At 43.8% G+C, this 27,852-nt stretch overlaps 1 protein-coding gene across 3 annotated transcripts in view; it reads right to left on the reverse strand.

Annotated features, from left to right (window-relative positions):
- PRICKLE1 (prickle planar cell polarity protein 1) overlaps positions 1–27,581 on the reverse strand; it is a 120,834-nt gene extending 93,253 nt beyond the window's left edge. For 2 of the 3 annotated variants that reach the window (XM_034769710.1, XM_034769727.1), the window contains exon 1: positions 27,311–27,581. The gene's annotated coding sequence lies outside the window, so the exon portion shown is untranslated. Of the gene's footprint in view, positions 1–3,569; positions 3,608–27,310 lie in introns of all 3 variants that reach the window. The other variant, XM_034769717.1, reaches the window with a different exon arrangement.
- Between the last annotated feature and the right edge of the window lie 271 nt (positions 27,582–27,852).

A 27,852-nucleotide genomic window follows, 5' to 3' on the forward strand; every position in this document is an offset into this window, starting at 1 on the left:
TAGTTAAGTTAGAGGTATTCAAGTCAGCAAGGCCCGATGAAATTCATCTTAGTGTACTTAAGGAACTACCTGAAGCAATCTTAGAAATATTAGCAATTATCGTTGTGAGGTTAGATGATGGGTGGGATCCTGGGAATTATAGACCAGTCAGCCTAACTTTGATACCTGGAAAGATACTGAAATAAAATATTAAACAATCAATCTGTAAGTACCTAGAGGATAATAGGTTATAATAGCCAACATGGATTTGTGAAGAACAAATCATGCCAAACGAATCCAGTTTCCTTCCTTGACAGGTTACTGGTCTAGTGGATGGGGGTGGGAGGATGAAGTAGATGTGATATATCTTGATTTTAAAAAGGCCTTTGACACAGTCCTACATGACATTCTTATAAACAAACTAGGGAAATGTAGTCTAGATGAAGTTACTATAAGATGTGTGCACAACTGGTTGAATAATAACTACTCTTTGAGTACAGTCTATGGTTCACTGTCAAAGTGGGAGGACATATTTAGTGGGGCCCACCAGGAGTCAATCCCGGGTCTGGTACTATTCAGTATTTTAATTAACGACTTGGATAATGGACTGGAAAGTATGCTTATAAAATTTGCAGATAACACCAAACTGGGAGGAGTGCATGCACCTTGGAGGACAGGATTAGAATTCAAAATGACTATGACAAAATGGAGAATTGATCTGAAATAAACAAGATGAAATTCAATATTGCCAAGGGGGGAAAAAAATCAAACGCACAACGGGCACTATCTAGTTAGGTAGTAGTATAGGATCTGGGGTTTATAGTGGATCACAAATTGAATATGAGTCAACAATGTAATGCAGTTGCAAAAAAAGGCTAATATCTAGGACTCTACCAAATTCACGGCCTTAAAACGTCACGGACTGTGAAATCTGATCTCCCCTCGTGAAATTTGGTCTTTTGTGTACTTTTACCCTATACTATGCAGATTTCATGGGGGAGACCAGCGTTTCTCAAATTGGGGGTCCTGACCCAAAAGGGAGTTGCAGGGGAGTTGCAAGGTTATTTTAGGGGGGTTGTGATATTGCCACCTTTACTTCTGCACTGCCTTCAGAGCTGGGTGGCTGGAGAGCGGCGGCTGTTGGCCAGGCACCCAGCTCTGAAGGCAACGCCCCGCCAGCAACAGCGCAGAAGTAAGAGTGGCAATACCATACCATGCCACCTTTACTTCTGCGCTGCTGCCTTCAGAGCTGGGCGGCTGGAGAGTGGCGGCTGCTGGCTGAGGGCCCAGTTCTGCAGTCAGCAGCGTAGAAGTAAGGGTGGTAATACCATAGCATGCTATCCTTACTTCTGCACTGTTGCTGGCTCTGCCTTCTGAGCTGGGCTCCCAGCCAGCAGCTACCGCTCTCCAGCTCTGAAGTCAGCACTGCTGCCAGTAGCAGTGCACAAGTAAGGGTAGCAGTACTGCAACCTCCCCCTACAATAACCTTGTGACTCCCCCACCCCCACCCCAAATTCCTTTTTGGGTCAGAACTCCTACAATTACAACACTGAAATTTCAGATTTAAATAGCTGAAGTCATGACATTTACAATTTTTAAAATCCTATGGCCGTGAAATTAACCAAAATGGACCTTGAATTTGGTAGGGCCCTGGGGATGGGTTATTATTGTCCAACTTCACGTGGCACTTTGAGCCTCAGCTACAGTACTGTGTCCAGTTCTGAGTGCCACTCTTCAGGAAAGATGTGGATAAATTGGAGACAGTTCAGAGGAGAGTAACAAAAATGCTAAAAGATTTAGAAAACCTGACCTATAAAAAAAATGTTTAAAAAAAATGGGCATGTTTAGTCTTGAGAAAAGAACTGATGCGAGACCTGATAACAGTCTTCAAATATGTTAAGGGCTGTTATAACGAGGACTGTGATCAACTGTTCTCTACGTCCACGGAAGGTAGGACAAGAAGTAATCGGCTTAATCTGCAGCAAGGGAGATTTAGGTTGGATATTGGGGAAAATTTTCTAATTACACCTCTACCCCGATATAACGTGACCCGATATAACACGAATTCTGATATAATGTGGTAAAGCAGTGCTCCGGGGGGGCGGGGCTGCACACTCCGGCGGATCAAAGCAAGTTCGATATAACGCGGTTTCATCTATAACGCGGTAAGATTTTTTGGCTCCCGAGGACGTTATATCGAGGTAGAGGTGTATAAGGATAGTTAGGCATTGGAATAGGCTTCCAAAAGAGGTTCTAGAATCCAACATTCAAAGTTTAAGAACATGTTAGACAAACACCAGTCAGGGATAGTCCGTATGCTTGGTCCAGCCTCAGCACCCGGGGGCGAGAGGGGGACTGGACTGGATGATCTCTGTAGGTCTCTTCCAGCCTTAGATTTCTATGAATTATTGAGTGAGAGGAGAGTGGGGCCGCGGGGCTACCGCGCTCCGGCTGGGGTCGCGGGGCCATGGGGCTGCCACACTCCGGCTGGCAGAGCTCCTGACGGGGTTGCGGGGCTGCAGGGCTGCCAGGGCCACGGGGCAGCCGTGCTCCGGCTGGGGTCGTGGGGCCACTGGGCTGCCGCGCTCCGGCCAGCACTCTGGCCAGGGGAGCGGGGCCCCCGAAGACGACCGCCGCTGGCCTGCCACGCCGACTGCCGGGAGGGCTCCGCGCCACTCTGCAGCTCGCTCCCAGCAGGGCGCTCCTTCCTCTGCGCTGCCGCCCCCTACAACGGTCGGCGGGGAGAGAAGGACGCGGGCTGGAGCCGGCCCTGCCAGGGACAGAGGTGAGAACTCCAGGGGCGCGCTGGGACTGCAGGGAGAGTCGCTCCTGCTGCAGCCGCTGTGGTATGGATCCCAAACACCCCATGCCCGCCAGACTCGCCCCTTGCCTGCTGCAGCCGCCGGGGCCAGACTCGACCCACGTTATAAACGAATTTACGTTATCGCGGGGCACTTTATAGCGGCGTTCCAGTGTATATACATCAAGATATCAAGTTGTTGGAAGGTGTGCCCCTTGGGGCACCCTGTTTTACATAACTTCTATTTAGTATCTGAATGAAGGAGTAAAAAGAGCACATTAAGGCCCTGATACTGTACAGTGATCCACACGAGTAAAACCTTATAGCTAAAGAAAGGCCAATGGGTCACTTCGCAGGAGTGGGACCTAATGTTGCTTATGAACCTAATTTGGAAAGAGACAGTAAGAGTAGAAAGGACAGAAGTAATACAAGGAATTTACAGAAGTTAAGGGAAGGAAATAAATGGAGCCAATCTAGAAAAACAGGAGAGAATAGTACAGTAGAACACAGATATGAAAGAAGTCCGACAGGCAACAGTGGCGAGAAAATTATAGAGGAGTATTAATGAAATGATGCAAAGAAAAATACATTGTGATTTTGGGGATGTAATTATTATTATTTGTATTACCATTGTGCCTAGGACTCCTAGTCATGGACCAGGACCCCAGTGTGCTAAGCACTGTACAAACACTGCTTACAATCTAAGTTACTGTTGTATCACATCAGAGGCCAGGGAGGAAATACTACTGGCATGCAGAGAAAGACGGATAATATTTAGGATACTACATTCAGTTCTGAGTATCTTGGTAACACAAAGATCTCAACCACCTGGAAGAAAGGAGATAAGAAGAATGCAAATCACTACAAGCTGGGGTGGGAGGGGATTTATTTAGAAGGAAAGGTTAAAAACAACTGAATAGGAATGGCTTAGTTAAACATTGACTAAAAGGTTGTTTGTGTGAATGTGGGACAATGTTGACTGTCTCCAAGTACTTGTAGTTTTAGTGTTTAGATGAATACCAGAAAGTAGTGTAGAGAATGTCCTTTGTGTAAAAAAGAAGTGGAAAGTATTTGTTTAGGATGGCACCTATGCTTAATTTCATCCTGTTCATGCTAAATATACCCCTTTTTAAGTTTTAGGAAATTTTTCCCTACATTCATCTTAGCACTGAGTGTGGAACACTTTCCCCAAGAGAACTGATGGAAATGCAATCACATGAGACATTTAAAATTAGACCAAACAAAGCATTTTCATACAACCCCACATTGCAAGCTAGACCGAATAGCCCCCAAGTGAGCACCACCCCAATCCTTCCCAGATACAAAGTTTATATAGCAGCCAACATTTATCTCTTCATATTAATATTAATGTATTCACTAAAACAGTACAAAATCACATTAGGATAAATATATCCAAGGAGATGCCTTCAATACCTATAAGGTTTGCTTGCTCAGCCTCAACCCAGGTTTTGAGTGTTTTGGTATAATTGGCTGAATTCTGTACATGAACCTTCCCACTTTACACATACAGTCACATATATTTTCCATATATTCCAATCAGGTATTTTGTCCTTTCATAACTCTACAATGGCTGAACTAATTTTGTCTACCAAACAACCCCAGTTTGAACAAGGATATCACAGTTCAGCACTAGCTGCCTCTTTGAATCCTTTCTAGTCTCTGAATGCACCCTTTCAGGTGCACCTTCAACTCTCTCAGGGTGGAAACATGGAATTTCCCCCCCTTTTACACCAGGTCTCCAGGCCATGTTGCAGACCCTCTTCCAGCTCCTCCAAAACCTCTTGTTGAGGTTCTGGCTGTCCTTTTCCCCACACCTTTTTATGTATGCACTCCCAATCCATGGCCCCACGAAGTCGTGGGACCACCTCATCAACCTCCTCCTAGTCATGGCCAAAGTGGCCATTTATAACACCAGGGAGAGGAGGTTGGCTGAGGGGGGGGCCTGCGACTGTAGGGCCTGTTTTCGTTCTTTCATCCATTCATGCATCCGGGCAGAGTTCCTCTGGGCAGCGTCCCAGTGGCTCCTTGGACGCTTTTGCAGAGCAGTGGGCGCTGTCTGGGGTTCTCTGCTCGGTGCCCCCTTCTGGTTCCCTAGTTTTGGCCCTTTGACCCCCACACCTGTCACTACTTTTTTTTCTTCATTGTCCCCTGTGTTTAGTTAAGCACTGGGTCCAGTAGCTCCTCCCCAGGCTGGGGGAGGAACCTTTAGCAGGAAGCGGGCGTGCACCCGTTCACTTCCCAGCACACAATATGACCAGGTCTCCGGGATACAGCACTCTGTCAGTCAACCATAACTACTTAGCAAGCCCAACTGGATTCAGTGCTTGTAAGTTGTAATGACATTGTAATGACAATGCAGAACACCCTTTTCAATCTTAGCAGCAGGAACATAGCAAAACATAAGCACAGAAAATGGTTTTTAACTCAGTAAGAACACTTACCCACATCTATACCTTACCTCAGTCCTAGGTAGACCTATCTTATCCCAGACAACCCAGCCTCTGGAGTCTGGCTTCACCTTAGCTCAAAATCCTTGACTTCCCCTTTTAAGGAAGGTGTCCCTTTATAAGTCCAACCAAGTCCTTTGTTTTTTCCTTAGTCTCTTTGAGTTTGGTTAAATTGGTTTAGACAGCTCACTAGGGAATTCGGAGAAACTTCAGAAGTGCTTTGTTTTCTGCATTGTCTCAGATTTGTGGAATAACTGTTATCAAACCATTGTCTACCATTCCTTCATATGAATTAACCCCTTATAGTCACATAGTAATCACCACAATAAAAAACAGATGGAACATAATACTCATAAATTATTACTTGCAGCTTCCACATCCTTAAAGGATACCCAGGTAAAAAGCCAACTTTGAATGAAAAAATGGTTCAATACATTTTAAGTAATGAGCTCCATGCATGCACAGTACAATTTGCTTCCTCCCCTCCCCCGTTCTCTGATCGAAAGCAGCTGAGAATCAGAATCCAAATTTGGGAGGAAACTCTGCCCACAAGCCAAGCTTCACCCACTTGAAATGTCAAAATAAGATGCCACTCACAACAAGTTGTGCACATGGTCAAAATATGATCATGTGTTCTCTGCTGGTCTCCTGGGTCTTGGTTCCCTTTCCTTTGGTGGGGGGGTAGGGCACAAAAGAGAATAAATAGAACAATAACCCCTATATTTCACATTAGTAGGCTGCCATCCTGTCCTCCAAACCCACTTGTTCTGCCACGCTCTTAATTATTATAATTTTGGAGAATTAAGAAGGAAAAAACCACCAAAACTCTTAAGTTATTTACCAATATGTCGCTTTTGTGTATTAAATCTTTTAGACTGTAAACTCTTTGGGGCAGGAATTGTCTTTACTGTTGTGCATAGTACAATACCAAGCACTTTATTAGTACAAAACAAAGAAAAATACTCTCTCTCATAGGTACCCGTGTATGGCGAACTCAATGCAAAGCCGGCATTCTCATTTCTTGACTTTAATTGGACGGGGGTCGATAATGCTCCTCAAGGATGTAGACCATATTGTCAGATCAGTGTGTGTGAAGGCATTCACCAGGTCAGCTTTGTAAGTGTGTGTAGGAAGGGGAGGGGTGCTAGTGCTGTTCCAGCCTCTGGCAGTCTGTCATGCTATACATGCAACTTCCAAAACAATTCAAATACTGCGTGTAACCAGTTGCACAAGCATATCAGGCCTTGAACATCTAAGATCACAACTGATGCCCACTGAATAGAGAAAATGATAAAACGGTATCTTTGTTTTGACAGAAAAATGGAGTTTCCACAAATTGAAAATTTGCCAAAATGTTGATTTTTCTATTGGCCAAAATCAAAATGAAATGTTTTATTTTGGTGTTTCAACATGCACCAAAACACTTCTATTTGTCTATTTTAAATCAAAACAGTTTTGTTTTAGATTAATTTGATATCAATCTGAGTCTGATTGAGTTTCTACAGTGTCTCGGGGAGTTGTAGTTTGGGTACTTAATGCCACCACTCTTCTCTATGGACTGGGGCTCCCCTGCTGGACTACAGCTTCCATTTTGATATTTTGTCCCAATTTGGGACAAAACCAAGTTTAAAAATATCAGAATTTGCCACAGGACAGAAATTGTGAGTTTTGACCAGCTCTACTGCTGAATTTCCAGAGCACCACTTCTCTATAATGCCTCGTCACAGTAGAACAGAGAAACTCCAAGACGGCAGGTATGCAAGAAAGTCCATGGCTGGCTAGTGTTAAAAGCTTCTCTTCTCCCACCTGTACAGAGGGGGCCAGGAAAACCTGCCGGCACACTTATGATTTGTGTGTCTCAATATCCCACAGCCTGCACACATTACCCTAAAGAGTTCAGGCCATTTACCCAATTCTGTTCCCATTGAAGGAAGGTCAAGGGCAAAAGCTCCCAAACAAATCTAACATTTACTGATTTCTAGGACTTACCATGTTAAACTTAAGTTTAGACATGTTTAAACTCTGAAAAAGTATACAGGAAAAAATGTGTAATATATTCCATTTGTTTATGTTCATTATTGCTTATAAAAAGTGTGTTAATGTAAACGATATTTAGGCTATGAAACTGGGTTCGACATTTTTTTCAATAGCCTGTGTGGCACAACTCTCTGCTGCCTCTGAAGAGATTTAGGTTCAGATTGTTTTTTACTTCTCTCCCCACCAATGGGAACCATTAAAAATGTCAGTGTCTCTCCCCAATTCCCCAGCCTCACATAACTGGCACTGCACTAAAAATAAGCATGGTCACATTCCAAGTTTAAGAGTGCCATCTAGTGTCTCCTTGTTTACTATTTTTGACTGAGGGAGAGACTCTTCATAGGGCATATTTTGCTTTGTTTTCTTGACAAAGCTATATTCTGGATTTTGTAGTTCCATTTTCAGACAACTGATCTTTTTCCACATAAGCAAAACAAGAGTGTTTGTGTGTTATGACACTTAAGGGAAACTGATTGTACTTTATGATGGAACCTTGAAGGAAGTGTGAACACACAAAGTCATTAATCTGGAAAGCTATAATTTATTAACCTTTGCCAAACTATGTAACGAAATGTAGCCCTTAAAAGCTACCTCATACCATCTCCCTTAGTGTGACCTCATCCCAAGAACAGATGGATAGATAAGACAGAAACTTTCAGTGGAAAAAAATGTGATCTAAGATCAACCAGGCTATACTGGAAATCAATAATTAACAGTTCCACTACTACAGGTTTTGCTCTCACCTGTTATCACAAATAAAATAAAATACTTCCTGAATAAAAGACCTCCCAGGAAAAGCTAGGGTGCTTTATACTTGTTCATAGTACTTGCCTGGACTGGATGGTCCATCTAGTCCAGGTGTGGGCAAACTTTTTGGGCCGAGGGCCACATCTGGGTATGGAAATTGTATGATGGGCCAAGAATGGTCATGAAATTGGGGTTGGGGTGCAAGAGGGAGTGAGGGCTCTGGCTGGGGGTGTGGGCTCTGGGGTTGGGCCAGAAATGAGGAGTTCAGGGTACAGGAGGGGGCTCTGGGCTTGGGCAGGGGGTTGGGGCACGGGAGGGGTTCAGGGATGCAGGCTCCAGGCAGTGCTTACCTCAAGCAGCTCTTGGAAGCAGTGGCAGGTCCCCCCCCCCCCCCGGCTCCTATATGGAGGTGCAGCCTGGGGGCTCTGTGTGCTACCCCATCTGCAGGCACCGCCCCTGGAATTCCCATTAGCTGCAGTTCCCGGCCAATGGGAGCTGCAGGGGTGGCACTTGGGGTGGGGGCAGTACACGGAGCCCCCTGGCTACCCCTAAATGTTGGAGCCGGCAGAGGGGGGACATGCTGCTGCTTTTGGGAGTCTTGGCGCGCAGAGCAGTCTCCGACCCTGCTCCCTGGCTGGAGCGCGGGAGCAGAGCAAGCCCCAGACCCTGCTCCCCAGTGGGAGCTCAAGGGCCAGATTAAACAGGCTGGAGGGCTGGATGTGGCTCCTGGGCCGTAGTTTGCCCACCTCTGATCTAGTCCAATATCCTCTCTCTGACAGCAATCAGCGCCCAATACTTACAGGGAAGGTACAAGAGACCCATAGTATGCAGGTGTGGGAAAATCTTGCCACCTTCATGAAGGTCTCATCCTAAAAACAATTTCTAACACTAGGAATAAGTACTAACTTGAAGTTTTATATTTTCCCAATACTTAGCTACGAAATATTATAACTCTAGATAGTCTTGTTATCCATATATACATCCAATCCCTCTTTGAAGGTTGCTAAATATTTGGCCTCAACATCATCCTGTGGCAATGAGTTCCAAAGTCTAATTGTACATTGTGATGTAGTAGGTGGCACTCTGCTCTCCATGCTAGTATTGAAGTAGTGCCCTGACAAGGGCATGGAAAGAGTTTGCTATTGGACGTGCTCTTTAAGATGAGGCATAAAATACGGTTCTGACCATTTGTTGTGATTAAGGATTCTGTTGCTCTTTGCAGGAGTGGGGGGGCCCAGTATTGCTGTGTTGCAGCTGCACTACTTGTATGGTAAGTGATGTAATGCCTCCGTGTCAGATGCTATGTGTTATTTGATGGGATGCTCTGCTTGAAAACTATGGAGTTTGCATCATGCCGGATCCTTTGGTTCTAGCTGGTGATTGATTTTATTTTAATGTTTTGCATTATTTTAGTCTATGCCATTTAGACGCTGCTCAGACACATGCTTTATGGAGTGAATTAATTTATTAAATAAAGTGTGTGTGTTGGTAAAGAGTTTGGAGTTCGTTTAGGATGAAAAGCACATACAGAAGTACAATATCATAATGCTAGGCAGTGCAGCTCCAAAATTTGTTTACATCATTGTTCAAGAGGTAGAGCTCAAACAAGTATGCCATCTTTATTATGATAATATAAAGCTAAGGCCTGGTCTACACTAGGCGTTTATGTCGAAGTTAGCGCCGTTACATCGAATTAACCCTGCACCCGTCCACACCGCGAAGGTATTTAGTTCGACATAGAGGTCTCTTTAATTCGACTTCTGTACTCCTCCCCGACGAGGGGAGTAGCGCTAAATTCGACATGGCCATGTCGAATTAGGCTAGGTGTGGATGGAAATCGACGTTAATAGCTCCGGGAGCTATCCCACAGTGCACCACTCTGTTGACGCTCTGGACAGCAGTACGAGCTCGGATGCTCTGACCAGCCACACAGGAAAAGCCCCGGGAAAATTTGAATTTGAATTCCTTTTCCTGTCTGGCCAGTTTGAATCTCATTTCCTGTCTGGACATCGTGGCGAGCTCAGCAGCACTGGCAACGATGCAGAGCTCTCCAGCACTGATGGCAGTGCAAGCTCAGAATAGAAAGAGGGCCCCAGCATGGACTGATCGGGAAGTCTTGGATCTCATCGCTGTGTGGGGCGATGAGTCCGTGCTTTCCGAGCTGCGATCCAAAAGACGGAATGCAAAGATCTATGAGAAGATCTCTAAAGACATGGCAGAGAGAGGATACAGCCGGGATGTAACGCAGTGCCGCGTGAAAATCAAGGAGCTGAGGCAAGGCTACCAGAAGACCAAAGAGGCAAACGGACGCTCCGGATCCCATCCCCAGACATCCCGTTTCTACGAGGCACTGCATTCCATCCTCGGTGCGGCCGCCACCACTACCCCACCACTGACTGTGGACTCTGAGGATGGGATAGTGTCCACGGCCGGATCCTCGGACATGTTAGCGGACGGGGAAGATGAGGAAGGAGATGAGGAGGACGAGGCAGTCGACAGCGCTCACAACGCTGATTTCCCCGACAGCCAGGATCTCTTCATCACCCTTACAGAGATCCCCTACCAACCCTCCCCAGCCGTTACCCCGGACACAGAATCTGGTGAAGGATCATCCAGTAAGTGTTGTAAACATCTAAACATTTATTTGTAACAGAACATGATTATTAACAATGTAAAAAATGGGTTTCTCATGATTACTTTGAATAACTTAACGGTTCAGTCATGGGCAGTGCAAGTATTTCAAAAAAATCTAGCAATGTCCGGTTTTGCATGATTGTCCTGCCCAAGCCGCTCTACTGTGTAGTCCCTGCTACTGCAGCTACAGTAAGATGCGGTCTATATGTCCGGGGATGGAGCAGAAATCCTCCTGGGACATCTCAAGGAAGCTCTCCTGCAGGTAATTTGAAATCCGCTGCATTAGGTTCTTGGGGAGAGCGGCCTTATTGGGTCCTCCGTAGTAGGACACGTTGCCGCGCCACGAGACTAGCAAGTACTCCGGAATCATTGCTTGGCACAGCATGGCGGCATACGGCCCTGGTCTTTGGAGGCTTTCCCGGAGCATTCTCTGTCTGTCGCTCTCAGAGATCCTCATGAGGGTGATGTCGCTCATGAAGACCTGCTTTGAATGAGGTAGGGGAATGTTATTAGTGTTGGCTGGTTTGCAGCCACGCGGTGGAGGCGGGAAAGGGTCAGCCGAAAGGGATCGTTCCCGGGGACAGCCGCGAGGGTGTGGGACAGGAGCAAACTTCCTGCTTGCCGGATTGCTGGCAGCAGGGACCGACATTGATTTCAATGTGAAATGAGGCCATTGCTAATATTAAAGTTTTAAGCTGCCACGAATCTACGGCTTACCATGTCTGCCTGCAACAGAAATTCCGTTGTCCTGACAGGGTTCTCAAAAGTGCTCTGCAAAACCACAGACAGTGAATGCGAAGGCCGAGAATTCGACCTTGTGCTGAGTGCGCATGTGATAGGTGCTGTGCATGGTCCTGTTCACAGAGAAAGACTATGTTCTTTGTTCACAACTACATTTATCTTTCTGAGGAATTCACTCCCTTTTTCCCATTCCCACAGCCCCATCTGCGACTGTCTCACAACCTAGCCTGTCATCACACTCCCAGAGGCTAGGGAGGATTAGGCATAAGAAGAAGAGGACACGGGAGGACATGTTCTCCGAGCTTATAGCCTGCTCCAGAGCACAGGCAGCACAGCAGACCCAGTGGCGGGAGAACTTGTCCCAAATGCACCAAGCCAACATGGATCGGGAGGAGAGGTGGCGTCAGGAAGACCAGCAGGCGACTCAAACCCTGCTTGGACTACTGAGGGAGCAAACGGACACGCTCCGGCGCCTTGTGGATGTTCTGCAGGAACGGAGGCAGGAGGACAGAGCCCCGCTGCAGTCCATCTCTAACCGCCCTCCCCCGCCACCAAGTCCCATACTCCCTTCACCCAAAGTGCACAGAAGGAGAGGCGGCAGAGTCCCTGCTAACTCTCACTGCACCCCTGCAGAGAGCTCGAGCAGCAGAAGGCTCTCAGTCCCCAAAGTTTGACAAGTTCTTTCCTTCCCGCCTGACACAAGCCCCCGTCCAAGTTTCACTTCCCAGTCCCCTGTGTAGTTGTTAATAAAAAATATGTTTCTGTTAACTACTGTTTCCATCATGTTCTTTTGGAGGAGGGGGGGAAAGGGGGTTGGTAATTGGACAGGACAGTCACCTTTGGCAGGGTACATAGTCGGGGGCAGGCACAGCAGCAGGGCACATACATAGTGCAGTGATGCAGTGACTACTTACCCTGGTTAGTCTGGGAGGTTCTTTTCATGTTATGTGGTGGGAGGTGGGTTGCTCTGTGACTTTGTGGCACGGGAGGGCAGTTAGAGATCTGAAGCGGCGGTCCTTAGGCAGGATCACAGAGCCACACAGCAGGGGATCTGTAAGCGTCCCCCCCCGCCACAAAGTCACATAGTACCCCCATACACACAGTCCCTATCAGGAGGGGTGACAGGCTCCGTTGAAAGAACCATCCCACCGCACCGGAGCCTGTCAGTCCTTCAGTTTAGAAGCTGCATTCGCGCGACTACACTACACCCGCTCCGCACCACAGTCTGCGTCCCAGTTTTAAAAAATTCCCGCGAAAACAGTATTACAGAAAACGGTGTGCTTTAACAAAGTAGAACTATTTTTATTTTGAAACGTGTGTTGGAAGTGGGGTGAAGGCTTCTCTGTACACAAAATTAGAAAGTCACAGGTTACCCTGCTCACTCAGGAACTTTGCTTTCAAAGCCTCCCGGATGCACAGCGCTTCCCGCTGGTCTCTTCTAATCGCCCGGCTGTCTGGCTGTGAGTAATCAGCAGCCAGGCTAATTTCCTCAACCTCCCACCCCACCATAAAGGTCTCCCCCTTGCTCTCACAGAGATTGTGGAGCACACAGCAAGCTGCTATAACAATGGGGATATTGGTTTCGCTGAGATCACAGCGAGTCATCAAGCTTCTCCATCTCCCCTTGAGACGTCCAAAAGCACACTCCACCACCATTCTGCACTTGCTCAGCCGGTAGTTGAAGAGTTCTTTTTCAGTGTCCAGGGCACCTGTATAGGGCTTCATGAGCCAGGGCATTAGCGGGTAGGCTGGGTCCCCGAGGATGACTATAGGCATCTGCACATCCCCAACAGTTATTTTGTGGTCCGGGAAGTAAATACCTTGCTGCAGCCGTCTAAACAGACCAGAGTTCCTGAAAACACGAGCGTCATGAACCTTGCCCGGCCATCCCACGTAGATGTTGGTAAAACGTCCCCTGTGGTCCACCAGTGCTTGCAGCACCATGGAAAAGTAGCCCTTTCTGTTAATGTACTGGCTGGCCTGGTGGTCCGGTGCCAGGATAGGGATGTGAGTTCCATCTATGGCCCCACCGCAGTTTGGGAATCCCATCGCTGCGAAGCCATCTATGATCGCCTCCACGTTTCCCAGGGTCACTACCTTTGGCAGCAGTACATCAACGATTGCCTTGGCTACTTGCATCACAACAACCCCCACGGTAGATTTGCCCACCCCAAACTGGCTCGCGACTGACCGGTAGCTGTCAGGCGTTGCAAGCTTCCAGAGGGCTATGGCCACTCGCTTATGGACAGTCAGGGCTGGTCGCATCCGGGTGTCATTGCGCTTCAGGGCAGGGGACAGCAACTCACAAAGTTCAAGGAAAGTTCCCTTCCGCATGCGGAAGTTTCGCAGCCACTGTGATTCATCCCAGACCTGCAGCACTATGCGGTCCCACCACTCAGTGCTTGTTTCCCGTGCCCAGAATCGCCGTTCCACGGCATCAACATGACCCATTGCCACCGTGATGTCCTCGGCGCTGGGTCCCCTGCTTTCTGAGAGGTCTGTGCTACTCTCACACTTCAGGCCATCACCGCGTTGACCTAGCCTCCTCGCCTGACTTTTCTGCATCTGCCTCAGGGCAACCTGTATGATAAGCTGCGAGGCGTTGAGAGCGGCCACAACTGCAGCGATGGTTGCAGCGGGCTCCATGCTCACAGTGCTGTGGCGTCCGCGCTGTCAATGACTTGAAAAGTGCGCGAAATGATTTCCCGCCGGCGCTTTCAGGGAGGGAGGGAGGGCGGGAGTGAGTGATGGATGGATGACGACAGTTACCCAAAAGCACCCTCGACACATTTTTTTACCCAGAAGGCATTGGTGGCTCGACCCAGAATTCCAATGGGCAGCGGGGACTGCGGGAACTGTGGGATAGCTGCCCACAGTGCACCGCTTCCAATGTCGACGCTTTCCCCGTTAGTGTGGACTCACAAAGTCGAATTACTGTCCTTAGTGTGGACACACACGTTCGACTTTGCAATATCGATTCCAAATATTCGATTTAAGTAAAATCGAACTACTCTCGTAGTGTAGACAAGGCCTAAGTCTCCACTCCATAATAGCCCCAGATTTTTTATCTAGTTAAGGAGCATATGCTTTCAGACAATCACACAATAAAATATAGTCTGTTGGTTTTAGTTAGAAGTTTTTAGCTGACATTTATTATAAAATAAAAGCTATAAATTTTAAGGGTCACATTTTCAACATTACTCCCCTACAGTACACTCACAAAACATGCATGTGCACCTGGAGCCCGATTGTCATAGGCGCCAAGCACCCAAAGCACCTGCTAACTGTAATAGGAGCTCTGGGTGCCACACCCCTGTGAATGTTTGTGGCCTTGAGGTAGCTGACCAAATAAGTGGTATTTTTAATACATATGCATGATTTTCAGTCACAAGTTTAGGGTAACGTTTTCAAAATGTCTACATCTAAGTTTCATGTCAAGAAAGCTTGAAATAGTTCCCAAGAAACTAATGGGAATGATTCACTTCCTAAAAGAAACATTAGGGCTTATTTCAGCCTCAAAATGGGCTCTGAATGCTGGGCTTGCAGAAGCTCCACACCTTAGGTTCTGCATCTGTTAAAGCTGCTCCCTATTTGAAAGGGGTACTTTCTCCTAAGAAGAGCCTAGGTGCTGCTGGCTTTAGCCTTTGGGCCTGCCCATATTTGCCCCCCTTTTCAGGGGCAAATTCTCATGTCACTCAGTCCCAGATATGGGAAAATTACTTACCAAAATAGTAGCCATGATTGAACTGAGTTCATCTTAGTGTGCATGGGAAGAGAGTTCGCTTCCTCCTCTTGCTGCTTAATAGTTAGGCAAGGTCCTAGAATAGATTTGTAATGGGCTGTGCAGCCTGAAAGTGACATCTAACTGGCAAAGAGCCCTGAAACTGAACTATCTGCAAGAGAGTGTGTTTATGGGGCAAAGGTTCCTGCATCTCAAGTAATGACAAGGCAGGAGAGGAAGAGGGAGTCCCACCAATTGCAGGCAGGAACCACAGTCAATAGCAATTTTTATACAAACCATGCTCCAACTCCAGTCCCCATCCATTTCATTCAAAATGCTACCACCAAATAGTCCATTGATTCAGCCATGTTATCCCATTCTGAGTCACTTTACTGGCTCCATATTGTCCTTGCCTTCAAGGCCTACCATACAACACAGATCCCAGTCTATGTCTGGTCTAGTCTCCTTTTACATTCTCTGCTTCCAACAAGAAAAACAACCACCTCAATACTGCTTTTCTCTCTCTCGAACACAAACATGTAAGTGTCTTGCCATTCTATGCCTTATGCATGAGAGTCACTTCCAAAAAAACACCCTGTTGGTGCCTTCATATTCACCTTAAGAAATCACTCCTAAAATATGACTTCCACAGCATGGCTTTCATTACAAAAAATGAAAACCTCACCTCTGAGCCATCAAGGTTAATATTTAAGGTAACTACTTAATCATTTCTGTAACCTGTGTTTCTCCCCTTCCTGGTGAAGGTATTATTCTCATTTGGCTATCACGTCCACCATTTGGACTGTGAGCTATTTGGGGCAGGGACTTGTCTTCAGGTAGGTCTCCTGTGAAGCAATTAAATCATAATGATAGCAAACAGGAGGGAAAAATACCTCAGTCCCCAAATCAAGGCAAAGTTTTCTGTTACCAAAAAAAAAAAAAAAAAAAAAAAATACCAACAACAAAACCAAAAAACCCCACAAACTCTTGCGTGCGCCTGGCACATCCCTTTTCCCTATCACTACTATGCTCCAAAGGAGCTATCTGCACGTTCTACTGCATGTACCTCAATGTGTACAACTCAGTCTAGGCTCCATCATCGTGTTGCTGCAATACCAGGCAGCTAAATATCAGCAAATAGTGATGCACTGTCAACAAATGATGGACTTTTCTACGACGAGGACAAAATGCTTAGGCACAAAGATTTTCCCTTGCACTACTAACCCTGTACCAGATATACGTTAGAAAGTTATATTCATACAACTAGAGATCATGAAATTGGAAATCATATAACCACGAAGGCAGACTTCAGTTCTGTGGCACCTAGGTGGGCACAGTGTTGGAAGTTTCAGTCTGAGTTTCCTGCATTTCTAGTGTTTTGGTAAGTTTTTAAAAAATATTCTATTTACAGATACTCAGCCCTAAGAAGATTTTTGCTTGGGAAATACACAGTGCAACATTCAGTTACACCTAACATCAATCTACAGTCTAGACTATGTCAAAACTTAAGGAGTGAACGAGAAGATCCTGAATAACGTCCTATGGATTTTCTAGGTTTTGTATGTCAAATATTAGTTTTATGCTAATAAAATTTGAAGCAATACTGCGTGTCATCTCTTATGCCATAGAGTCCACTTGTAATTTGCCACTTTAGAGAAAAATCTTTTCAAATTAACCAATAGATCTTCTCCAAGCTCAAACATCACAAACTGACTATTTTTATTATTTCTGAACTGCAAAACTGGCAATCAAAGCAAAGTTTCAGTTAGGTGAGGTATACTATGTTAGTTTTGAAAAATTAACTAGTGGTGAAGTTTGAATCTGCAATAGTGTCTAATGAATGAGGCGAGTATTTTTAAACACACACATGCACGAGTCATAGCTTAGCAGAACAGCTTTTTATAGTACTGTTGTATAATCCCAGTCAGTGATTTGAGTACTGATGCTCTCTTGAGGTCATAGTCTTCTGCCAAAAAGTACACAAATACCAGCATCAAGCAAAATTATGGCAATAGTGAGATTTTTGTAGATGTTCAGCAGTCACCTCTACATTTAACTGCTCAGAGAGAGTCTGAAAATGAACACATAGATTTTTCTATAATTGGAAAACTTATTTAATAAGTGTGAATGTAGGGAGACAGCAAACTCTATGGCACTTTTATTTGGGCAGAATGAGATGAGAGATAAAAGTGATAGAAAGGGGCACAATACTCAGAGTCACAACTGCACACATAGTTACTCCAGAATAGACTCAAGAGTTACCCTCCTTTGGGACTCTGCAAAGTTGACTCTCTTTGCAGGATGAGATCCTAGTACAGTAACTACTTTAGCGTGTCTATATTGCAGTACTAGCTATTAATTTCTGAAACTGCAGTAGTACGTACGATTGGCAGATTAGTACCAAACTAAGTCATTATGATAACTGCTATTAACCTTCTATATATAATGAAATATGTATGACAGAAGTATGGAAACTAATATTTGCATAATAAAGTCATAGTACGGCATTAAGCAGTTTTAGATTAACCATAAACACTTAAAAATAGTAACTGGATGCCAGATTCTCTCTCACCCAGTTTTACATGGCTCTACCATCACTGATTTCAGTGGAGTTACTCCGATTTATGTCTTTGGGAGAGGCGAATCAAGCCCTGTGTATTTAATCCTACAATTCAGGGGGACAGTTAAAAGACATGAGTTCATGAACTGCAAAACAGGCAGAGTACACAAGTGAAGGCGAGAGAAGAGGCTCCAGTCAGACAAAGTTTGAAAGTTTTGGATAATCAGTATTGCCAAGGCCAGGTGTTCAAAATTTGTGTCAGGCCCCAAAGTTTCATGGGATTAAAAACCTCATTATCTTAGAGCTAAAACCATTTTTAAAAATGTATTATTTTTGCAATTACCACAAGACCCTCATAGTCATGCAGAGCTGTCAATGCTGGGTGTGAGAGCTCTTTTAAGGGAAAGCTGTGTCCCATAAAGGCTCATTCCCTGATTAGACAGGATGAGATATTCCGAAATCTTTCAAGATTTCCATTTTAGGGCACTAACACCATAATTGTCAGCCTTTCACCTGCGGAGCTCAAGGGTAAGTGAGCTCAAGTATGGCAGAGTCTAAACGAATTATGATCACAAAACTACTGCACAGGCTAGAGCTACATAGGCCTGTTTCATAGCGGAGTTACTCCATTTATATACCAGTGAAACTTCACTGAAGTGAATGTAGTTACTAAAGCAGTGTACAAGTTAAGTAGCACATCTGGCTCCTAGTTTCTGCTTTAGAGATTCGGAATTGGGGATTTATATAATAAGATTGTTAGTCAGGAACAAAGTAAGGTGTACCTGTGACATTGTGCAGTCTATATAGTTTTATGAAAACATGATAATAAGTGAATATAATGTAACTGGGATATGCTTCGTGCAAAAGGTCTCTTGTAAGGTATCATTACAAAGCTCATAATCTACTGAGTGTGATCATCCTATTTGTAGAAATGTACCACTCTTGTATCTAAAACTAGAAATATAAAACATAACTCTGAGGGCCTATTGTAATTATGTAAACTGTGGGCCATTAATGATGGTTTGGAATCTTGATGACTCCCATTAACCAGGACCATTATCTGCAGATGGCTGTGTTTACCTGTTAGTCTTCCTGTATATGTGTGTGCTGGCAAGTGGGCAATGAAGTCTTGCAGTGACATGTGATCATGTCACCTGAACTGGAATCCATCTTTAACCTGGTGCTTTTCCAGTGAGGGGGGGTGGAAACCCAGAGGGACAAAGGGTTCCCGCCTTATGCAAAAGATATATAAAGGGGTGGAAGAGAACAAAGGGGGAGAGGAGCCATCATGAAGAATCCCCTAGCTATCACCTGAGCTGGAACAAAAGCTGTACCAGGGGAAAGAATTGTGCCCAGGCCTGGAAGGTGTCCAGTCTGAGAAAAACTTACTGAAGCATCTCTGAGGGTGAGATTATCTGTATTTAGCTTGATTAGACATAGATTTGTGCATTTTATTTTATTTTGCCTGGTGACTTACTTTGTTCTGTCTGTTACTACTTGGAACCACTTAAATCCTATTTTCTGTATTTAATAAAATCACATTTTATTTAGTAATTTATTCAGAGTATGTATTAATACCTGGGGGGGGGGGGCAAACAACTGTGCATATCTCTCTATCAGTGTTATAGAGGGCAAACAATTTATGAGTTTGCCCTGCATAAGCTTTATGCAGGGTAAAATGGATTTATTTGGGTGTAGACCCCATTGGGAGTTGGGCATCTGAGTGCTAAAGACAAGCACACTTCTGTGAGCTGTTTTCAGGTAAACTTGCAGCTTTGGGGCAAGTGATTCAGACCCTGGGTCTGTGTTGGAGCAGTCGGGAATGTCTGGCTCAGCAAGACAGGGCGCTGGAATCCTGAGCTGGCAGGGAAAACAGAAGCAGGGGTAGTCTTTGCACATCGGGTGGCAGATCCCAAGGGGGTTTCTGTGATGCAACCCGTCACAGTACCAAGAGCTAAACGAAAGAGGTTAAATTATCTTTTCTAGCATTGTACATTCTCCCAGTCCTCCTCACTATCATTTCATAACTATATAGGATTCTTCCTTAGATTAATGAGAAGGAAGCATTACAGATGCCACTGGAATCCTGTATCCCCAAATCCCACTGATGGCATGCATACATGCTGCCTTTTGACTTCCAGGGCCTGATCCCACAAGGCGCAGGACACCTCCCTTGAGGTCTGGAGTGCCATCAGTGGGTGCGCTGTAGGAAGTACACGAGCCAAAGAGAGGTACCGTCTTACTAACCACATTGCTTAGATAAGCTAAATACCCAATCATTCAGTTCACAGTCTGCAAATTTACTATACGTTGAGTTTACTAACCTTCCTTCATATCTATAATCTAATCTATATCTGTGTCACCTGATCACTGCTTGCTGTTCAACATCCATCCAGGCAAACCACCATATTTTCTTCAACTAGTATTTCAAAATAGATGCTTACTCTGACCCAAATCTGCATGGGTTTGTGAGGGTAGGAAGAGCAAGGCAATTTACTGATTAATATCTTTAAAAGCTGAAGGTAAAGTAAGTTTCCAGTACCTCAGTATAGAGGAAAGTCTGGTTTACTTTCAATGTATTTGGCAGCACTTGAGGACATTTTGTTGGCTATTAGCCTGCCAAGCTGCTTAGGCTTATAGAAGGAGCATAAAGAAACTTATATGATGAATTCTGTTAAATATAAACATATCTTCTGTATATTTTATTTCCTCCTTCCACATACACAGAGAGCTAAATCACTTCAATCCTAGGATAAATGGGAACTCAATATTTATCATTTAGATTCTTTCTCTAAGTTTTGCAAACAAGTCAGAGGGCTCTCACAGTGAAGATATCCATACGATCATTATGATGAACAAAGCATCAGAAAGCAGTTCAAAATTCTTATGAAACACATGTATCCTGCTACAAGAAACATCCAAGATTCACTAACAAGATTCCAGACTGAACTATACCCCGGTTAGCAATTTGTATGTGTGCGCACACAGACACACACACATACACGCTCTCTCTCCAGGACTGGACATATGTATTAGTCATTCTCATAAAAAGTCATTTTCTTTCTTAGCATATACTATATGCAGTATTTTTAATCACAATTTTGAAAAATATCATCCCAATTTCTGACTTATACTTTTACTAAAAAAACAAAACAAAAAACATTTGGTCCTCTGAAGAGTTAACTTTCCTGAACATAGGTTAATCGCAAGTAATCATATAGAATGCACACACTTTTGAGATGCAAAATTACTGTGTTTCTGTGGGAATTTCTGTTTGAGTGCAGGGGGAAAAAAAAAAATCTTCCACAAAAACTTATGTAGAGGTTTGCTTTCAACATAGCCTACTCATTTTTAGTATGTACATGAAAAAAAAATCAGTTTTTATTGTGGTTTGATGAACTGACCCACACATGAAGGTTTTTTAAAAGCTTTCAATTTGTGCCATAGTTACTACGTATTTGTGTCACCACCACACTGGGCTACTATGGATGGGAGCAGCTGTCTGGCTACCCAGTGTGCTCAGCTGGTAGAGAGAGAGTGACTGTGTGGCTAGTCTAATCTCTCACTGAGCTAGTGCTATCTCTTTCACAAAAGGACTTAATTAATGTAAAGATAATATCAGGGTGTAATGGATAATGCTGCAGAATTATAGTGTTAGTGTCAAAGAAAGTTTGTGCTCCTGTTTTAAAACATCTCTACAAGACTGCTCCACAAACAGATCAAGTATTTCACACTGTTCCATGGAAAAGATTAAAAATAACTTCTGTGCCATGGGTCATTTTAAAGATTCACTTACTAATGTTAGCAGATTTTTTAAAGTTGCTGATTAAAATTAAAAATTTACAAAACGCATTTACTAGAAGAATAGTTCCCATCTTTAGAACAAAAAAGTGTCCTAAGTGAGGACAGGTGTAAGAATTCCAGACCATTTGACAAAGCTTTAAACCACGTGCTCAGAATCCTGTGTTACTGTATTTTAAACACCTACAGTTAGTAACTAACTGTACTTAGAACACAACGTCTTGTGAGATGAAGATAATTTTGCAATATGGATTCCTTTTAAAAAGTTAATGTTTGTAGAGGGATTTGAACATATCATATCTTTAGGCTGATATTTTTTCTTTTTAAAACCAAACAGCACATTGGACTGTAAAATACTATTAATGTTTAAGGAGCCATTGGTTCAATATGGCCTATTAATTATATTGTATATGGACAACTTTGACTTTTCCTTGCAGCGGTGCAAAGGTTAGAAGTGCACTTAGATTTGGAAGGTGATAGTTGCAGAAACCAAGCCCTGATACCATGTTATATTGTGACTACTTGATGCAAGATTATAAAAACAACATTGAAAAAGGTGGTTATAAAAACATCACAAGAAACAAAACAACCTTTATTTAAATTAAAATCAATCATAATCCGATTCTTGGAAGGCACTTGGAAATGCTTTTTGGCATGCAGTTGCTTCATGCCGCCAATAGTGTGTGTAATTGGAAACATTTCATACAGAATTGTTACTAAAGTCAAAGACCATAACTGCAAGCTGTGGGATCTGTGCCTCAGATAAAAGGCCAGCTGAATAAAACTGTTATGCATGGAGAGTGTTTGTAGGTCTATGTCTGCAATACTTTTATCAGTTTATTGCCAAATTTTCAGACTTAGAGAGCAAGAGGAAGAGAGAAGGAAAAATGAAGGAGAGAAGAACACAAAGCAGCAAGAGCTACAGGGTACTATAAATCAACAATTCAGACAAAAATCTTAGACAGGACTACATGACTTCAGTACCAGAACAACTGAAATAACACAGCTCCACCTTTTATTGATGTGTAATCCACTGGAAATGAAAGACTTGCCTTCAACAGTGTCTACCACAGGTTCACGGGTAAGAAAAACACTCTCAGCTTGATTGGTCAGTTGTTTTTCAGGAACATTTTGAACCAGCATTATGGTAGCATTTAAAAATCAAATGGACCCTTGTAGGCAGAGTTTCAAGAAGAGGTAAATGACAGTTGCTTGCTAGTTTACATAAGTATTTAAAAATGTCTGTGTTGGCTCATGCCTCTGTCTCTTGAGATTTTTAATTCAGTTTGTATATTTTAAAATTTTCTTGTAGAAAAATAACCCTTGAAAAGGCTAATCAATTCATGCTGAGCAATCATTCCATTTTCCTAGAGGCCAAAGAAAAGTGAGTTTAATGTGTTTAGAGTGAAGTCTAAACAAGCAAACAATACAAAGACACAGAACGAATTATTACAGTCCCCTGGAGAATTTTTTTTCAATAACTGGAAATATCTTTTGACTATGGACCAGCAACAAAAGAACTGTCTTTGGAAAAACTGTGTCATTTTGGCAAATAGTAAAGTGATCTGATTAGTCTATCTTGGTATCTCTGCCAGAAATGTCATGACATCAGTGTGCTATAACTTGTAAAACATGTTTCTTCCCACCATTGCTCAGTCAAAAGGTGGGGGGAAGGGAGAAGGTTGACTCAGTTACTGCTTTCTCCTTCAAAGCTGGTCCTTTCCACTATAAGTCCTCAGTCCTACAAACACTTGGGCTATGTCTATACTACAGCCTATGTTGGAATAACTTGCATCATTCAGGGGTAAACCCCCCCCCCCCCCCGAGTGACATAAGTCACACCAACATAAGCACTTTAATGTGGCTTGTGTGGTCGCTCCCAGCACTCTAAAAAAAACCCACCTCCACGAGGGGCATGGCTCCCAGCGCTGGTGCACTGTCTACACTGGCGCTTTACAGCACTGACATTTGCTGCGCTCAGGGGTGTGTTGAGAAAATTGCCAGTATAGACAAGCCCATAGCTTCTGCCACTCACAGAGGTGGTTTTATTATGCCGATAGAGAGCTCTCTTCCCTCGGCATAGAGCGTCTTCACCAGTTGCGATGCAGCGGCACAGCTGTATTGGGGCAGCAGCACAGCTGCAGAGCTGTATGTGTAGACATGGCCTTATGTAAGAGCTACTCATCTGTGCGTTTCCAGTAGCTAGGCCTAACAATGAATGGTTTATAACTAGAATACACTAATGAACTATAGTTAAGCTCAAGTTTACCTCAGTTTGGAATGGTTGTAAACAGAAAATAATTAATGTTGGCTAACCAAACCAAATACTGCTGACCTACCCTTCTATGAAAGTTATAAATTCAAGATATAATAAAACCACGTGATCATTATGTAGCTTGCTCAAACAAGGGAAAGATACTGTGTTGCTATTCTCCTTCACCTTAGGCAACACTTGACCACAGAATGATTCTCTGAAACATTTATGAAGTGATCCCTTTATTATTGAAATATAAAAGAGCAATGGCTTTGGAGAATGTTCTTTCATGAGCCTCTAGGCAGAGGCACTGATGTCTTTACCCAGGAGCGCCGCCAGCTTTTCTGCCGCCCTAGGCAGCGGAAGGTCCCGCCCCGAAATGCCGCCCCCCACAGAGGCAGTGAAAGATCCCACCGCCGAAATACCGCCGCGGTCACCGCCCCCCAAATTATAGTGCCCTAGACGACCGCCTAGGTCGCCTAATGGGTTGCGCCTGCCCTGTCTTTACCTGTAGGCCACATAAGGTAAAAGTCCAAGTCAACACCCAGTGATCAAAAATAATTTTTCATACATTTTAAAGAGTTGCAAAAAATTAACTCAGTCATTGTACATATATCATGGCTCTGGTTGCCTGGATACTGTGTCTACTGAATTCTTGTATTTACTTGAAGTTGGTCTAATTATCTGTTCTGTATTAGGGGGTTTCTACAATCACCATATTATGTAAATTCCATGCTATTGGGAAAATACTTTAAATCTTTGTATCTTCATCCAAGGCATTAGGAAAGGTTCAAGTCAATCGGCAAAGATACAATAGGAATGAACTCCATACAAGTTTATCCTATGCAGTGTTTCAGTGGAAAATAGTTAGAGTAAAACTCATCTGATTTTCATATGCCAATTAAATGAACAATGCCAAACTCATTTAATCTCTTTCTAAAAACATAAGGGAAGACAGACCAAACTCTTGAGATTATGGGAAGTTAGGTCATTAGTGTGCCAAGTAATTCCTCAGGCATCTTTTTTACATATAAATTATGAAAATTTTAGAGTATAACAGCAACCACCACCTATACTCTTCAAACCATTTACATTTTCTTTTTTGCAAAACTTTGTTATCTAGAAGGCAAATACTCTAAATCACTTTTAATAAAAGTTATAATTAACTAGTCTACTAGAAAAGATAACCTTTCCAGCACACAGACTGTTCTTTCACAAACATTGAACGATATCCTTTATGCCACTAAGATGGAGAATGGATTATTTAGAAGAGAGGAATCAATAAAATTCTGTATTTGTGCATGAAAAATCCATGCACAGTTCAGTGTTTTACTTTTAAGTCAATTGGAATTTTCTAGCCATTTCCTAGCCTTTCGAAACATTAGAATCTTCTCTTGTTTATGCAGACTTCATCTTGCTTTTTTAAAAAAATTCTAAATCAAAACAGATTTTTTTTAAACAATTACCTTTTTCAGAGTTATCAGACTACAGGATATTAGGAAAAAAACAGACTCCCTTGTTGCTTTTACCCACATCTGACTCCAATCTTAATAGTTCAGCTATTAACCCTGTAAGGGCTTTCTCTCTCCCTTCCCGCCCCCCCCTTCTCTCTCCCCCTCCCCCGCTGATGTTACAATTTTTATGCGGGTGACCAGGCTGACTCAGTACAGCACCCTTTATTATACAACAATGGCTCCATAAATCTCTGATTACAAAACATGATAAACTCTTTTAGCTCATCTTGGCTTTTGCTGTTAGAACTGACAGACATTCTGAATTTTCAATAGGCAAGAAAAGTTGTTAATTAAAAGTCATAGTTTTCAGCTACATGACAAAGCATGGAAAATTGAACTGGGAGTAATGTTAGCCATTTATTTTTGACACCTTTTAGTTTTAACATGTAGGGAATATGCATTGTTAACCTTTAAATCCTCTGTATAAACATTCTTGGAGAGCTTGTAAAATATCCCCCACTGAGTTTCCTGAGTCTCCAGTTGATGGCATTTAGAGACACTGGTACTAGCAGAGTGCTTTATTTTCCTTTCTTCAGTCCCCAGCTGGGGTACAATGACAGATTCCTGTCCAAGACCAGACCCAGCCACCTTAACCTGAAACCACACTGAAATGAACCCATCAGACAGCAAGATAAATGGTTGCTGTTTATGTTTAAAATCTCCTGGAGGGAGTAAATATTGTTTGAGAAAAAAGGTTTGACAAATATTCATCACCCCTTCAGAGCTCTCTTGAGGCAGAATATTTAGCTTAAGTTAGGGCTGCATTTTAGATGTCTCTCTCTAGCTGTCACAAGATTTTTTCCTATGGAAGAGAGTCTGAAAACAGACATATTGCATGCTGAGGATAGCCAAACAAGGTTGCCCCCTCCCATGGGACTGGAATACACTCATGATAATAGAAGGGAACTGAAACATTGACACTTAGTTGAGGATAATGGAGAAAGCAAAGGCTTAGTGGAAAAAGACCAGTTGTCACCCAAGTGACAGGCAACAGCTGAGCACACACATCTGGAGCCTGAGTCAGGCAAACACTCTGAAACTCACATCCATCTATAGTCTTGGGTGCTATAAAGAGAGCCGAAGCTCTCCATGCTACAATTGAACAAAATACACTAACATATTTAAAATTACACACACACTACAGCCATGGTAATACACATTTCTATACTGTCTCTGTATACCAAAACATATACATGTGTGAAGATAAAATGTCAGCACAACCATGTCTGTGTGTGTAGAACTAAGTGAATAAGTAAAACATAAATCACAGAGACACTTTGATATAAATAACTTCAGATAAAATCCTAATCTTCTGTTCCCTTTTGTCCCCTCACAGCTTGTTGCTTTGTTTGTTTGTTGTTCTACATGCAGGGTACACACATACATTCAAGCTAATAATACATATATTTGGAGTGCTAGTTCAGATTCCACTTGGGCAAATTATAACTCAGTATGGTGTCAGCCCCCAAATTATTTTCCCCTTCATTCAAGACAATGATAATCAAAACTCTTCAAACAAGTTTGTGGACAGTCTTCCAGAGCCTCCTCCCATCCACAACAGTGCCAGGTTAGGCAATCCAATAACCAAGATCTGTTTGGTTTTTCTGCGTCTGCAGGCAAAATTTAACAACTTTGCGCTGCATCCTGAGTCCCAGGTATGTTAATACGTAACAGATTTGGGCTTTTACTTCATTATTGTTGATAGAAAATAAAAAAACACTGAAAGCTAAATTTGAAGACTTTGAAGAAAATATTTGAATGAAACAAACTGAGGTGGCAGGCTTCTAAAGATATTAGGCTGGGGCAGTCACTAGTTGCTTTCTGCCTAAGTTAGTCGGCTCGCTTCTGCTCCGACCTTTCTGGTCCTGTTAAACTAATTAAGTCTCTCGAGACATTTGTAGGTGACAAGACCCTGGGGGGCTGACATTCCACACAGCATTCCCCTCACCCCCAAGACTGCAAAGTGGGAATCTAATGCAAACAGTCCCGCTCCATACAGACAAAACCACACTTATCGTCCCTGCGGGAGAGAGCAACGCAGAGCTGCCACTTACCCTCCAGGAGAAGGACTTGGGAAACACCGCGAGGTATTCCTGGGCGGGGGGAAAGGATCAGTCACATTTAGAGCAAGGGAGGCAAGTATCCCCTGGAGGGAGCCTGGCTTGGCTGCTCCTTTCTGCCTGGGCACCTCAGGGAAGTCAGTGCAGGCTGGAGAGACGCATTTCCCGCAGAGAGCAGGGAAGGGTTTGCGGGAGCTTGTCAGGCAGCCGCCAGCTCCAGGAGCCTCAGCATGGAAGTGACCAAGCTGCGCTGCCGGTTCTCTCCTTATTCCCTGATGGGGTTCAGGCGCTGCCAGCCCGGTACGGTGACATGAGCATTCCACAGAGCCCATTGGCTGCTGCCGGCCGCATTCTCCAATCGCCGCAGGGCTGGGGGTGCCGGCGGCTCAGAAAACCCGGAGGGCTGGATTTGCTGACCGGGAAGGACAGACTATTCCCTGGTACTGACAAGGCTTCGGAAGTCCACCCAGGTCCCAGGCAGGGCAGGTTTGCAGTGAGGGGGGCGGGGAGGAGCAGAATGTGCTTTTCGTGATCCG

Source organism: Trachemys scripta, chromosome 1 (assembly GCF_013100865.1).
Source record: "Trachemys scripta elegans isolate TJP31775 chromosome 1, CAS_Tse_1.0, whole genome shotgun sequence".
In the NCBI taxonomy this organism is placed as follows: Eukaryota; Metazoa; Chordata; order Testudines; family Emydidae; genus Trachemys; species Trachemys scripta.